Source organism: Bombus fervidus, chromosome 8 (assembly GCF_041682495.2).
Source record: "Bombus fervidus isolate BK054 chromosome 8, iyBomFerv1, whole genome shotgun sequence".
In the NCBI taxonomy this organism is placed as follows: domain Eukaryota; kingdom Metazoa; phylum Arthropoda; class Insecta; order Hymenoptera; family Apidae; genus Bombus; species Bombus fervidus.
The window spans coordinates 14819395-14835765 of NC_091524.1; the positions used below are offsets into that span (position 1 = coordinate 14819395).

Consider the following 16371-nt stretch of genomic DNA (forward strand, 5'->3'; position numbering starts at 1 on the left):
AAGAGTTTACGGGGCATGGATGAAATGGATTACAAGATGAGATGGAGATGAATTCAATGAATTTGAGAAAACTATATTACATTCGTGCTTTCGTTTCTGTTTCTTACGATCTCTCTGAGAAACATGGAACAACGTTCGAGAAGAAGTAAAATATATCGAATATAAACGGAACGATTGGTTTGAATTTGGATAAGGCTACTCGAAGATTTTGATGTAATCGATAACACGGCGATAAGATTAAGATTATATTGATCTATGATTTGCAGTTCTGTATTGAAATGGAAATAGAACGTATCGAATATCGTTGATTTTAAGATTCGCATTATACGTACAAACTTTTGAAATCGTCTCACATCGTACCCTGTAATACATACGTATGCAGAGTGTGAAAAAAAACGAGCGATATTTGTAACACTTGATCAACACGGTGAAACATTATTTTTCCAGTTAAACAGAATTTAATTTTACTCTAGAAATACATTGTTGACTGAGTAGATCGAAAAAAGACGTAGCCGATAACTTTTTTTTTTTTTTTCGTATAGCAGTCGAAATTCTATCGAAAAATATGAAACGTGAATGATCTTCGTCCGATTCGTTGATCTACGACAGCTGCTAGTGTATCTATAGCGTGATTGTAAAAGTAAATAGATCACAACTTGAAAGATAAATATCAAACGATACTTCCGATATATATACGAATTTTCTTCGTTCTCTTGATGACTAAGATCACAAACACCGCCTCTTCTGCTTTAACACTCCGTATATAGAGATCAGAATTCTATGTATAACGGCGAAACACGCGTTACGCGTAAAGCGTTCGATTGACTATTGCCGTTATTAGCGTGTTAATTTAATTTGACAAAACACTCTCGTTAAATAGCCGCGAGAGTATTTGCAAGATCGCGAAACAGTAACGAGAAAATACGATGTAAAAAGTCGCGGATCACTGGGAAGAAGTCCGACGCGATCGCTGCATTTTTTTTTTTTTTTTTTTCTACTAATATCCACTGAACTATAAAAGAGTATTAGGTATGCAGAATTATAAATTAGATCGATAGTAATGTAAAATATTTTCGCGACAACCAAGTATGCGTTAACTACCGCCGAATACGATTACCACTGAATACGATTACTACGTACCACGTATACATACGTATATACGTTGTCATCCGAACAATATCGCCTAAAAGAGAACGTGAAAGAATATACACAGAACTTTGCGAGTTATTTCTTATCTGATCTATAGTTGATCACATACACGCAAGTTGGTGTATCCGATATTATCATTTCGATTTACATCGATAATGTTATCTCTAGCGGAAAATATTGGACGGTTCCAAAAGTATTTTTATCGTTATTCGTTATTTTATGCAGATGATCGAATTTGCTTTTCCAATGGAATAGTATACTTTTTAATACGTTACTCGATTCAGTTCGTTATTTCTTTAAAAAAAAAAAAAAAAAAAAAAAAAAATAATCCTCTCAGGTAAAATCATTTATATTTTATATATTTCAATATATTTATTCGTTTCAACCGGAAAAGAAATTTAAAGATTGATAGGTAATTTGGATCGTTGACTCGACAGATAGGAGCTATTCGCAATAAAATTTCGCTGCATACAGATAATTATGTATAGAAAAAATTAAACGATCCATAAGATTAACACGAAGCAAAAGAAAATACAATAAGAAGAAGCAAGAGACAATTACGCTCGAGCGTAACGCGAAACGCGTACGTATATTCGTTGCGAAAGCAATCGATAAATTTGACTCGTTAATACAATGTGCTTAACAGCTTCGCGACAACATCAAGCACCGTTCGAAGTAACACGATTTTCATTTCACACGTTGCTTCGTAATTAACTTAGAACCTCTAGTACAAACAATTTCATGGAAATCTCCGACCCAAACGAAAGTTCAGTGACATTGAAAGACGCGCACTGTCTGTATATCTTACAAAATTATCTACTTATCTGTACGGCATAAAATCTTAAAATCAATGTTTTACAGTTATCGCTGTAAACGCGCAGAGACGAAAATATTCATCCGCGTTACAGAGGGTATTCTCCCTAAGATAATTAAACGTATTAGTATTTCGATCCACGTGTCGATAACAAAACTGAATCGATCCATTAATTATACAAACACTTTTTACCAAGAATGGCCTTTTAAATACGCCTAATGGTTAAATAACCGTTAAGTTAAATTATCTATCAATGAAATAAGTCGTCGAGTAACGATACACATTCGGTTTGGAAGGTCTCGTCTCGTGACTGTCAAAGCACAGCTACGATACGCAGCTTACAATTAGGATAACTCGATGCTACAGAAAGACGAAAGCCGATCAAGAGGTGGATAAAAGAAGATTGGTAAAATTTCGGTCGAGTAATTTCGCTCTTTGATACAAGTCTTGTACCGGAAACCAGCAAAGACACTTCATGTTGTTCCTCTGCAACAAAGCCAAATAGTCAAGAAGCAATTGGCACTCGACGCTGACACGAGACGTGTCGTTATGTATATTTATATTATGATTCCTCCTCGATTAAAATAGATGCTTAATAAGCTAATTACGAAAAGATGTTAACACTGTAATCACGAAATAACGATTAATCACAAAAAGCTTCGCTATGAAAGTGAATAAGTTTTACCATAAACGTGCAATTTATTTTTCGGTAGTATCATTCTTTAAAATTGAGGAAATTTGATAATATGGAATTAAATTTATACGACAGGTGTTAAAAGTTATAAATGTAATTAAATGGGCTCGAAGGAATGACCTAAATGATGCAAAAAGCACAATAGGCAACCTTTGGATTGTACGGTAAGTCTTGCGATTACACTCTTCCGCTTAATTTACAGCCTTAGAGAGCAAATAGAGTGGAAGAAGGTAATAACGAGAGAAGAACGAAAATTCGATTTTATTCAAACAGCGGAGAGTATCGAGACCAACCATCTCGTAACTCTTTTAACGTTTCAACATAGCGTACAGAAATTTATTACGATCTTTTAATTTTTTCTTCATATAACGCGAATAGTAAATAATTCAAGAATTATATTAACTTACATCTATTATTTTCAATTCGATACCGCATAAAGTACCAAAGTTATTTAAAGCAAATTCATCGTAGAAAATCATTTTCAATTTGCGTAGAGCAAAGATATATATACATATACCTTTGTATATATATATATATAAAATTTTCTATTTATATTATATATATATTTATATATAATACCAGATATATATATACCTTTGCTCGGCAATCGGGAAGAATCAATGAAAGATCGCAGCGTCGAGGAGAAGTTCCAGGTCGTCGTGATTTCCAAAGAGTTCAACGATTCACGATTGTTACACCGGTTCCTCGCTCGACTATCCTCGTGTCCATTAGCGTAAGGAAGAGCAAAGTTATCGTTTGTACATGAACGTATCGATTCCTGTGTTTGCAAATAATAGCTTGTCGAGTAAGAATTTCACACGAACCAGCGAAAAGAATAATACGCGAACACGGTCTACGCCCTCGCAAGGTTCACCGTACGAAAGGATAGATTATGTCGCGTATGCGGTTAAATTTTAGACGATATAATAAAAATGGAGATTCGATACATAAGCGGTGTATAACCGTGAAATTATAATTTATATAATATATTATAATTTATAACTTATATCTGTTATTTTACATCGTTTATTTCGAAAACATTACGCATAATATGATCATCTTACTGGCGCGTTTCTACCTTCTTCGCTCTTGCTTTTAGTTGCCTTTTCACAGTGTTTTCCTTCGTTTCGAGTTCTTTGTAGCAATCTCGGAGTAAAGGATCGCAGAAGTGGTCGTAACGTAAAAGAAAACTGTCTGCAACTTACGTATGTCAGCTTTCTGAAAAACATACTTGGATAGCATGCTATGTACATTTCAAGAATTATCTCAGTACGTTAATACGACACGTTTTATGGCCATTCCTATGTGCAATTCTAGCTGAACAATCACGCGCGATCCGTATGTGCGTATTTATTTATAGAATTTTGTACGCATCGAAATGCATAAAATAACGCGATACTGCGTTTAAATATTAAGCAACAAATCACGAAATTAACTTAATAGCGAAATAGTTACAATAGTTATTTACGTATTGCTATGTATATATAGCTGGAAATATTTACCTTCATAATAATCGTCTACACTATGTATGTTATTAAGGAAGTGAACCGGTTTCAGAAGACTAGCTCAACATTTAGGACATAGCAAACGTCCGAGCTTAAACACTAAGCACACAGTCGGTTTTAGCACGTACCGAATAATGCCCAAGTAAACGATGCGACATTTGTAGGCTACATAATGAAAAAACGCATACGCAAAGTGTTTCATATTAATCGTCAGCTTAAATAATCGACAACTTACCAGGTTGACCAAAGTTGCATAAATTACAAGAGAAATTTAGACGAACCGATTAATTAAGAAAATAAGATAAGATCAAGGAATATAATTATTTGAAATATTTAATATTTGCTGGTTTTTACATATGTATCTACTTTCTTTACGACATTTAAATTATATTATACAATTGGCAAATATGTAAAACATATGCATTTCGGAACATATACTATATCGATTTACATAAATATCCAAAATTTGCTTACGCAGTTATGTAGCCATTTGTATTTCACTTCCTAACATTTATTGGCGCTGTTTGAAATTGAAAATTAAATACAAAATGTATCATAGTAATACAATACATACTTGCCCTGAATAGTTCGAAAATTTAACTTCAAATTCTAAGATTCTAAAATTGTATTTCTCGATCATTTTGTCACAGTGGTAACGGTTGATTCTTATATTTTCGGCTGACAGTCCAACGTTCCTCCAAAGTTAACAGAAATAAAAAGAGTTACAATTTCATTATTATTAGGTTTAAAGGTATACTCGAACGCGCGCCATCATTTTGTCACGGATTGTATGCGGCGAATGCGATCGATGCGCCAAGTACCTGTCAATGTCACTTTTAATTTGTATCTATCTTTACAAATCTGAGATACAACTATCGACTTTTTCATCCCGTTATCTGCAGTTTATCTGTTATTAATCTCCTTTTCATCGAATCTGCAATCGAGAAAACGTACAATCTAGCTCTAACTTGAGTGAAAATGCCCAACTACCTCAGACATTTTCTATTAGTTGAACATGTAATGTACTATATATATATAGCTTTCTTATAAATTTAAAAACGAGTCAACTCTAAAAACTTTAATTTCATACAATGTAGATACGGATGGGAACATGTTTACCCGAGTTACACTATGCACTTTTAAATCGCTATAGCATTTATGACTGAACACTGTTCGTCGAGAACGACATCGAAAACAAACGTGCAACCACAGGCCACTTGTATATCACTGATGGCCATTAGTAACACGCCACGATTATCAGTATGTTATCGCTAGTAATTACAAGACTAACAAAACGAACCTAAAGGAAATGTGTAATATTTACTTTCGGTTCTTTTCTTTTACGTACATATGTAGAATGCATTCAAATATTGATTTAAATATCTCTGTTGAAGGGAACAGAAATTTACCATTCTCTGAATTACTTAGATACTTTTTCTTAAATCATCGCATAATTTTATGAGCTTTACAGAACGTTAAACGTAAATTGGCAACATTTCGAACAATTCAGTTCCTCGCCGTCGTTTGAAACGATTTTCAACGTGTGCCTATACATACGTACGTATATGTATATATATAAAATTGTAATATAAATAAATATAACGCACTAATACGCCTAATAGATTAGGTTATGTAAAGATAGCATGCAAAATTTGAAATCGCAGAATACTATTAATTTATACATATTCTTTTCGATACGTAATTTCCGCTGAACGGGTATTACAAACATAAAAGCAAATGGTTTCTTTCCGATATAAAAGATCAAAAATTTGATATCATTTGTCACCGATATGCTGTACTTTTGATTTTAGATGATATTCGAACAATTTTATATTCGACGAAGTATGAATATGCATGTAAGTGACTTCAAAGTGATCAAATATGTACGTTTTTTGTTTTGAATGTCTACGAAATTTCAGATATTCTTTAAAAAATGACATGTCACTGCGAAGGTTAAAGAAAATCATCTTCTTCGAATAAATTGATCATTATTGAAAGTAATATCAAGTTGCTTACAGTAATCGCAAGACGAATCTCTTTTGCTCTATTAGGATCCTTTGTGCTTGAAATTTCACTTTTACGCTTGATTCTATTTACAAGATCCTATATTTACTTCCTTATATGGAAACGCGAAATGAACAATTCATGTTCACTAACGAACTATAGAGAAGTTGTCGAAAGATAGGCAAACCGTTTTAGTAAATTCGTACGATGGAACTGAATTACTTCCGTGATTTAAGATAACGATAGTTTTTATTTTCAAGCACTTTATAAAAACATGATAGATACTTCTTAAATATTAGACGAGTATGATTCGATTGACGCAAACACGATTCATAGGCTTTCGATATCTAAACGTGCCAAAGTATGGCGTGTTAAACAGCAATTATTAAATTATACATTTATCAAATATATGAAATTAATGTCATGCCCATAAAGTATTCTCCAGTTTTATGATTTCATTGTGTTTAGTCACTGATGCTTATTGAACAAAATCGCTCTAAATGTTTAATAATAAATCAATCAAATCATATATATATATATTGACGTACGTGTAAGTAAGTACACGACTATGTATTCGGTAATTCATCGAAGCTGCTAGAAATATGTATAATATACCTATATCTACGCCATGTAAAATTTATAAGTGTATGTACTTACTTGCGCGTCTCTGGGTAAATTTTCGTACTGCTATTGCGTAAAAATTTGTTTCCAAGAAATACGTTTGACATAAAAACGCAATAAAAATGATTATACGTATGTTATCGTACGAAGAAACACGATCAAGTTTCACTGATACTAGTAAGAATCGACCGCGAGAACTGGACTGGACACGCTACTACCTTATCATCAAAGCTTCCAATCATATTCTAATCAACTGTCCTAACAATAAATACAGTATAAAAAGGTTATAACGTGACTTACCTGCTATAAAAATGCTACGAAAAGAAGAACCTTACAAAAAAATGTTAACTCTTCCGGAAGATATTGATTTTACTACCTATTGTATCGTAGACACGTGTTTATTCCGCCGACTATTCTCACTGTGGCAACTAATAACCTTGAAAGTTGCGTATCACCTTAAATTTGTAATTAAAAAAAAAAAAAAAAAAAAAGAAAAGGATTCAGTTCAAATACGTATTATAGCGTTTTCACTTCGTACAGATTGTTTGCAAGTTGTATAGCTTTCCTTTCGTCTCCTGAGACTGAAACTTCGTATGTATAGTATAAACAAACAATATATACAATTAAATATTTTATCTAGCTATAGTTAGAGTACGAGTTGAAGTAAAAGAACAAATCGTAATTTCTTTATTACATATTAACTGAATCTAGATACGTCAAAGATACGTGCAATAAAATTATTTTCTTGTTCGCATTTTCTTATTCTACGTAAACTAATTTTAAATTTATTTGAATTTTATATAAATTACACGTGAAGTTTGATATTATTTCCAAACTTAATTGTATTTCTTGAATTTAAGCGTTACTGGTAACCACTCTTCCTTTTACGCTTCTTTTACAACGAGCAATTACGCGTTTGTATATTTTTACTCGACTCGTTATTATTTTGACATCGAAAGCTTTGCCTCTAACGACATAGCCCAGTTATCACGAAAAATATCGATTATATTCTTAATGACCCTTTCGCAATTGGAGCAGGCGTCCAATTACGTACCATATCCAATGACTCGACATCATGGGCCTCGCATGCATATTATCATTCGCGTTACATGATAAATTAGCGCGATAAATATACGGAAATGTATTTGTATTATGCTCTGCGATCTCATTCGCGATTTAGCTAACGGTATTGACAGGTAGACTTCTCAATAAACAAACGTTTTATCGAATACATAGAGCCACCTAACGAATACGTACGTTTCGTAAAATATAGATTGTAGTTCAATTCGTAATTTGTAATACCGATAATTAATCGATGCTCGATAGGATTTGATCAAGTTGATCGAAGCCATTACGTTACAGTATAGGGGTATAAATCGCGTAATGTAATCACGCAGGAAACAGAAGTTTACCTTACAAACCATAGACGGACGTACATACTTGGATTATCCGAAGTGCGAATAAAGAATGGAGCAAATGTAGGTACTGTGTAAGTTTTATAAACATTCAGATAACCTAAATAACGCGACGCTTGAATATTTTTCAACTACCGCGTTCCCGGATGTAGGAACAAAGAGTTTTAACAGCGATACGTGTAACAGGAAACTAATAGATTTCACCTGTTTTGCATCGCTACGCGTCCGTGTTTCTGCGAGTTTTATTTTAACGTAGGCCCGCATATTTAATCCTGACTGTCAGTTCGCCAAAAGTATCAACATACGAATATGTGTACTTATTTAACTTATTCTTACATAACCATGTTAGATATCAATATGTATACAGGGTGGTATAGATAAAGCGTTGCCAACTGTCCTCTCCGAAGCCATTGCAGATATCAACGTGAAATTTTCGGATTAACGCTTTAGGCTGTAAAGTTTCTTAAGCGTATGTGTACTGTATACGGTATACTTTCCCAGTTTGAAGATATCCATTTGAAACGACGATCATTTTTACCAATCCTTTTGAAGGTAATAATATCTTTGTTAACGTAAACACTAATAGGATTTTCAAACTAAGTTGCAGGAAGATTTCGCGACAACTCGCTAAAGACTGGATATTACAGAGTCAAATACCATACGCAATAATAAAGACAAAGGATATTTTCACTTATTTTCAAAGTTCATTTACTTCTAATATTAATTAAATCTTTGTAATATATGCCTATATACGTATGCCGTATCCGAAAAATAATGAATTATGCCATTAAATACAAACGAATATTTTCGATGAAACAGCGAAACATGCTTAATTTGCAAAGTAAAGATACATAGTGAAAATGTAAAGTATAATTACGTCGTTTTATGAAAATTGCAATTTATAAACCGCATTTTTTTTTTTTAAATCACAATTTAAATAATCAAGTACTATTCCCGACTCTATAAAAAATATGTTCAAACCTATATATATATTGTTAATCGTGAAAACACGTGCGGTCGACCGTAACCTGTAATGTTCGAATCGCTTCGCACAGAATGTGTCAACATAGTACATAAATACATACACGTATGCGACCCCTCCAAAACCACTCGCTCTTTATCCGAACTACTCTTTTTAACAACGCATAGTAATCCGCGTTTATAGATTAAAGTTGGTCACCCTGTATATGTAATATCTACCGTAGGACGGTAAACAATGAGTAAGAAAACTCGAGCACTTTACTAGAACCCGTTCGGCCGATATATAATATGTGCATATATCAAAGGACAATAGGCACAAAACAGATAAAACTTTTTACTTACGCTTGTCGATCCATCGATACATTTGACATAATCTTCGCACAAACCAGCGTATTTTGAGTACAGCTGCTTATTTCTAGTATACAATTGACGTTCTAGAAACCAGAATCTATTCCGAGTCTACCCTACAACGGGAGAGTGAAACCGCCATGCCAAATTACATAGTGAAAATAGATTAGTATTGAAATATTCGGTTGTAATGCTCGATTCCGACGAATTTCATTAATCTCCCTAGTAACCAGTTACGTGCACGCGTATTATCATTGGCTTGTCAATTGCTTGTTACAAAGGTCCGTACTGTTTCTAAACTTTATTTACTTTCACTGCATAATAATGAAAACAATCGCACGTTAGAAACCGGAACTCTGGTTTCTGATTTTTCCTGACTCGTTATTCTCTCGATATTATTACAAGTAGTAAACGTCCATTTCCATAAGATTTAATACCAGAAGCAAAAATTAGATTTTTGAAAGATATTTTTAGTCTCTAGTAAGTTTCTGTCAAGTCTGTAGTTTATTGTAAGTTAGCTAACTCGTGATCTGTAACAGTTGCTATTTACGTATTGCATTAAATACACTCCGTGACAAAACTGTAAGACGTTTAAGATTTTGGCGGATATTATTACATAAATAATAGCAAGATCGCTAGGATAGGATCGAACTACTTCGGTACGATATATTTCAATCTAAATAGGGACTATTTACAATGGCAAATTTTTCAATGAAAACCAGTAGGTCGATACTATGTACAGGGTGTGAAAAAAAAGTAAGTGTTAGAATTATTAAACGGTCATTTGCGATCCATGGTTCCTTTGAAACCTTTGTTCCTCGCGACGAGTCCTATACGATACGATAAAAAAGAAACTTGATCTTGAATTTCAAGACGAAGGTTATATCTACACAAACTTTCCTTTACAAATCTTCATCGATTCGAAAATGTAGGATCACTCTTAACACTTACCTTTTTTACACTCTGTACGTACAAGACAGGGAATATGATAAATGTTGACTTTAGGGGTGACAGATCTTGACCTTGACGCATGTTGTCAAGAACACTCTCTCGAGCAACCCCCAGAAGTGTTTTGCCGTTGCTGGTTATTCCTTGTAAAGTTAATAAGAGAAGATCGTTGTCGCCGTTGTAGCGAACGAACTCTGCCTACAACTGTGCGTTCGTGGCGTACGCGTGCAGTACCGGTTGCCGATCGACCGGCGCTGCGCGTATAATCTTAGTTGCAAAGCGCTGGCATAATGGTAACGATAGTTTTTTGCCGTTTGCGAATATCTCGACGACCAAGACAGCCCGGTGTGTGTAGCTATAGGAAAAACTTGTTGAGAACGTCGATTTCCATAACATATGTAAAGATCATCGAAATCGGTAATGCTATCCGCTTTCTAAATATCTGATTACCTTTGCTCTTATCAACGATATGATTTTTTCAATCCTTATCGATCTCTCTTACTTCTGCCGCTATAGATCCACTATCGTATATACACGTATATATCTGTTACTAGACGTTCTAACATAGCCACTAGAATGACATTGCAAATCGTCGATGAACAATAGCCGCGATCCACGCAACATACGTACTTAAGTGCTTGTATTTAAGTAATTACGTTACAAAAAGATAGAATTTCGTGAGACCAATTTTGTAATAGACACGGTGTTGCCACGATTTATATGGCATAAATTTATTTCTTTGATATATTCAGGTTTAAAAATCATACGTATCTGCTAAATTATATAATACAATAATAAAATAAATACATATATGTATGTATTTATTTCGCAAACATTTTTCTTGTTTCATTACACCAGGCCGAACTAAGGGAACCTTCGACATATATCGTCGATATTTATTAAGTTTTCGACTGAAAAGATCAATGTATACGTACATTGTCAATATTTATTGGCAAGCCACATTTTTATCGACAACCTTAAGATATTCGCAATATTATCGATCGTCCGAGGATTCTCTAATAGGTTTAATTACTTACTAAATTAAAATACTATCGGCATTCTAATTAAAAATACGCACGAAACGAAGCAATATCGGAGACATTACATCCTTCTTTCGGTGTACTTTACGCGGTACTTTTATACGCGGTGAGAAAACATATTTTTCTATAATCTTCATCGCATTTACCGCGTTATCGACAACGACGAGATTTCACTAAGAAAGGAGAAGTTATGAAAATCTACTACAAACGTTAATCACTTTTGAACTGAAATTTACTTTGATTCATTTTGTGATTTAAAAAAAAAAAACAAAAACAAAAAAGCTGTTATATCGTGACAATCATAGTTTTCGTAGATCGAAGAATATTTGAAATGTTTGTATTTCGATTGTGATACATAATGAGAGAAAGTGAAATGGCAAATTCACAGAAATATGAGATACCTGATTGGTAGCAATATGAGACAATCTCGCGTTACTACTACATTTGAAAATTGATTACTAAATAATAAAACGAAGTTCGATCGTTCCTTCGGACGTTACGAACGAAACTGAATAAAGAACAGAAAGGTTTAAAATTATTCCGCGGAAAACACGATACAAGCTATTAAAGCTGTAAAATTTAAAAAATTTGTATACTTTAAAGCAGCAAAAGTATTTCTAAAGTCGATGAACACGTTGCTTTCGAGAGTGTAGCTTGCACAAAATTAGTGTAAAAAAACAATTTTAGAAAATGGCCTCAAAGTCCAATTGGTTAATTGTACGTATCTCGAAGATAAAGTCAAAATTCTTTCGAACGTCCACTAAACATATCCAACTAACCATCTATCGACCAGCGAACGTTAGAAATAGTAGAACTTTTCGGAATAGCATGGCAGGAAAAGGCTGAATAGACCGTTTTTTAACCCGTTATCGAGACAAGATCGTTTCACTGACACCAACAGACACTTCAGCTGCCAGAACACTCGGCTTCAACAGAGAAAATGTAAATGCTTTTTTTTTTTATATTCTTGATGAGGAGCGTGACAAACATCGTTATACTCCAGATCGAATTCAGAATGCAGGCGAGATGGGGCTTACCGCGGTACAGTCAAAAGTATCAAAAGTTGTTGGTCTCGAGGGAAAAAAGGCAAATGGTCGATTTAACGGCAGCAGAACGTGGTGCATCGAGAACAGTTGTGTGCTGTATGAATGCAGCAGAAAACATTGCGCCACTTATGATCATTTTTCCGAGGAAAAATGAGAATAAATTACTTACGAAAGTGGCACTATGTGAATCGATCGGTACATATCATCGTTAATTTTATCAAACCTTCGGAAGAATCTCCTATCTCGTTGATATCGAATGGACGTTACAGCGACACGCGTAACGCAGACGTAATCGAATTGTCCGAAAAGAATTTTCCATCGATCGTATCCCTACCGTCGCATTCGACGCACAAACTTCAGCCTTCCGATAAGACTTTTATGGGTCCACAGAAAACTTACTACAGCAAAGAGGTGCGACTATTTCTGAGTCGATAACAAAGAGCGTTAAGTCTTTTTTGATATAGAAGAGTTATTATGGAAGGCGTATACACGAACAGATTTTGCTGCATCAACTCAGAACGCAGCTTCTTTGACCGGAGAAGGAGAGTAATTTGCATCTGAAAATATTCTTTTTTTTAAAGAAATCCTTGCTTCTCGGTGATATTACTTTTATTAAGATAAATAAAAATATTCGTAAATATTAGAGTTAAAGGAGATTGATTTTCGGTATAATGGCCTGCCGTCGACCGTGCGATTCGAAAGGCCGCTTACAATTAGAAATTACAGATGCGACAGGAACGTCCGACAATTACGCTATGTACGCTAATCGAGACAAGATATTGCACCGACGTAATGGAAATAAAAAATGCATTTAATAAAAGATTTTATATTTCGAAATCGTATTTATTTAGAACTACATATTTTTTGCACATATTACGTATATCGAGATAAAAGCAAAGATGATTCCCATTTTTCTATATTTTATGCGAATGCATGAATTACGCGAATTTATATGTATTTTACAAATATGAAAATTATAATTCTAGAACAATCTGTCGTTTTATAAGTATATTGTATCCATGTGTCGTGTCCCTTTATTTTGTATTTAAATACCTATATCTAAATTAAAAGCATAAAATAATTTTCTAATCTTAATCGATCTCTTCAAATTTTGTCGAGTACTTGACTTCCTCTTTATGTAACGATTATCTATTTATTTAACGTTCGGCTTCTAGTACGTAAAAACAATTTCAATAATGCGTAATCGATCGTATATCGGTGAAGTGTAAAAGTTAAAAACTTTGTATACCTCTTAAGCTTTCTTTAGCATTCTTAAATCGATTAGTCGCTACACTGATTAAAAATAAATTAATATGCAATAATATATTTTAGGATAACGTAATATATCGCTATAGCTAACATAATATATGATTTTAAACATTTAGTTTCGATCGAAATGCACCAGCGCTTCCAAAGTACATCACTGCGTTAAATAACGTTCTTTGTCGCTGTTTAATATCATGTTTAATCGTTAATTTGTAATTATTAGTTATAAATGAATAATTCGTTATTTATGTTTAATAACGATAATCGTATGTTGGATTAATTAAATTAAAATATAGAGGCAACGATATACATACATACATACGTAGATACTCGAGTTCAAAAATGTGTATACCAAAGTTAAAGCTCTATCAAAGTTGCGTTACCAAAGAACTAAAAATGTCCTACTAACGCTAAACGCAAAATGAGATTATCCTTCTTCTCTTTTTTCTGCTCGTTTTTCTAGCGAACATAGATAGCCTATCGATATAATCGACTACATTCTTTCGTTATTGACAAAACTACAAATAGCTACAAATAGCTGTGTATAGCTACTCGTATAAATATCATTCGTAAATATTTAAGGATATACTTGTTTTCACGAGAGAGATACGGTAAGGTTTAAGTAAAATAATATAAATTATATTCCGTAGAGTACGTACACACGATAAATGTATATACACATATGTATATATATATATTCATAATGGTAAAAATAGATCGAATTTTTACATAATAATACGCTTAATGGAACAAAACAATCGACCTTAGTGGAATCGAGCTTTCTTTACGAATATGATACTAAATCCGGCTGTAATGCGGTACTGATGCTATCGGTTCTTATTATCGAAATATAGCTAAAGAGGTAGTATAGAACACCGTACCAGCATGAATCAACCTTCACGCCCACTTCCCAATTCACCCCTCTCATATGTATGTACATACGTATAATGCTTGCCATGGTAACCTCAACATTTCGTACTGAAATCATCCGACGAGTAAAAGCACACATATAAAACTGCTATTTTACATATCGTACATATTTTACATTTCGTACATATCGTATAATCGTTCAAAGTTGAACATTCGGAAATTACGATACGCGTTAGAAACTACGGAATATTATTTTCTCGAAGAAAATAGAAAAACTTTATAACATCGTATACGTAACTCCTTTTACATATCATAAGCGAATATAATCTTTACATATGCGCTCAACTTATTACGAAGTCGCAACGATCAGACCAAAATCGTACAAACTAATTTACTTTTTAAGCAGTTATTTCCGTAGTGTTTTACCTCTTCGCTGTAATTCCTACTATAATTTTCAACAGTATCTATCTTTTTCAAAACCACGAATTTGCAAAACATTAGACTTATTTACATATGTACATGTACGTACACACGTATGTATCAAGTTTTTCGCGCGTAATACTATATAGTATTTCAATAAGTGTAAAATATTTAACTACAAAATTGCTACTTCCATCGTAGTCGTTACAACTATACCTGTTATAACTTTGTGTAACAGTTAATCACCTAAGCTTGTCCTCGACGATAATAAATCTTTCGGTATTTAAAATTTCCTTGTCTTAAACAACTTCTCTTAAACTGTTAAAGAATCACACTAAAGATCTTCGATCATGAACAATTTAAGAGCGTATTGTAAACTAAGTTATCTCTGTCGCGACTATACGCTGTTTGTATTTAATAAATATAAATATACATATAATTTATGTATTATTATATTTTCTTGACATTTTCTTGAAATTTTCTCGATGTAAAAGCGTTACGTCTCGATACCATAAACTTTTTCTTTTAAATTTTTAATTAACGATTCGATTCGTTATCTTTATAGTACTTTATAGACTTTTCAACGTTTGTAGCATGTTATAAATTAGAAAAACCGATACGTTTGTAAAGCGCAAATACAAAACGAAAGTTTAAACAATCGAATAAGATGTTTGAACGTATACGTATACTTGACATTGATACTGTACATTATTGTATTGCAACGCTAATTATAAAGCATCAGATACACCATACATATATACTAATATGTATTGTGTTATTTTGTTAAAATGTATCGTATTAAAATTAATATAAAAGCAATCCGGTACTTCGAAATCCATACCAATGTTATCGATATATAAAAATTGAATTATTTGAAATTAAGCGACAGAGGTTCATATAGATATCGGATAGTAGCTTTTAATTTCAAAGTTTACGCGTGAAAGATAACGATAACATTAATTGCAATATTTTGAGAAAAGCATCCTATTGTACATAAATATATTTATTACTAACTGTATAACTGTATAACCGAGGAACTAATTAAAGAAGTTCGTTTAGAAAAACGGCGGAAACAGGTGAGTATAAGAAGAACCGCACCCGAAAATCTGACATAGGAATTCTTATCAATAGGAATCGTAAGAATGCTTGATAGTTGGTATATAAGATCTTCATAGAGAAAACAATAAAACATCAAACAGATTTTGACAGATAGACACTGTTGCAAGTTATTTTCCAAAATGGAACAGCTG

General features: G+C 33.2%; 2 protein-coding genes across 16 annotated transcripts in view; one reads left to right on the forward strand and one right to left on the reverse strand.

Moving 5' to 3' along the window:
• LOC139990085 (uncharacterized) overlaps positions 1-16371 on the forward strand; it is a 78548-nt gene that overhangs the window by 50050 nt on the left and 12127 nt on the right. The window lies entirely within an intron of this gene.
• Positions 1-16371, reverse strand: part of Fucta (glycoprotein 3-alpha-L-fucosyltransferase A) — a 30418-nt gene that overhangs the window by 13122 nt on the left and 925 nt on the right. The window contains exons 1-2 of one of the 13 annotated variants that reach the window (XM_072009036.1): positions 4984-5767; positions 3722-4857 (exon numbers count right to left, since the gene is read on the reverse strand). The exons of 6 other annotated variants lie outside the window; for them this stretch is intronic. The gene's annotated coding sequence lies outside the window, so the exon portion shown is untranslated. Of the gene's footprint in view, positions 1-328; positions 519-3721; positions 5768-16371 lie in introns of those variants that run through there. 6 more of the 13 variants (XM_072009038.1, XM_072009037.1, XM_072009034.1 and 3 more) reach the window with 6 other exon arrangements.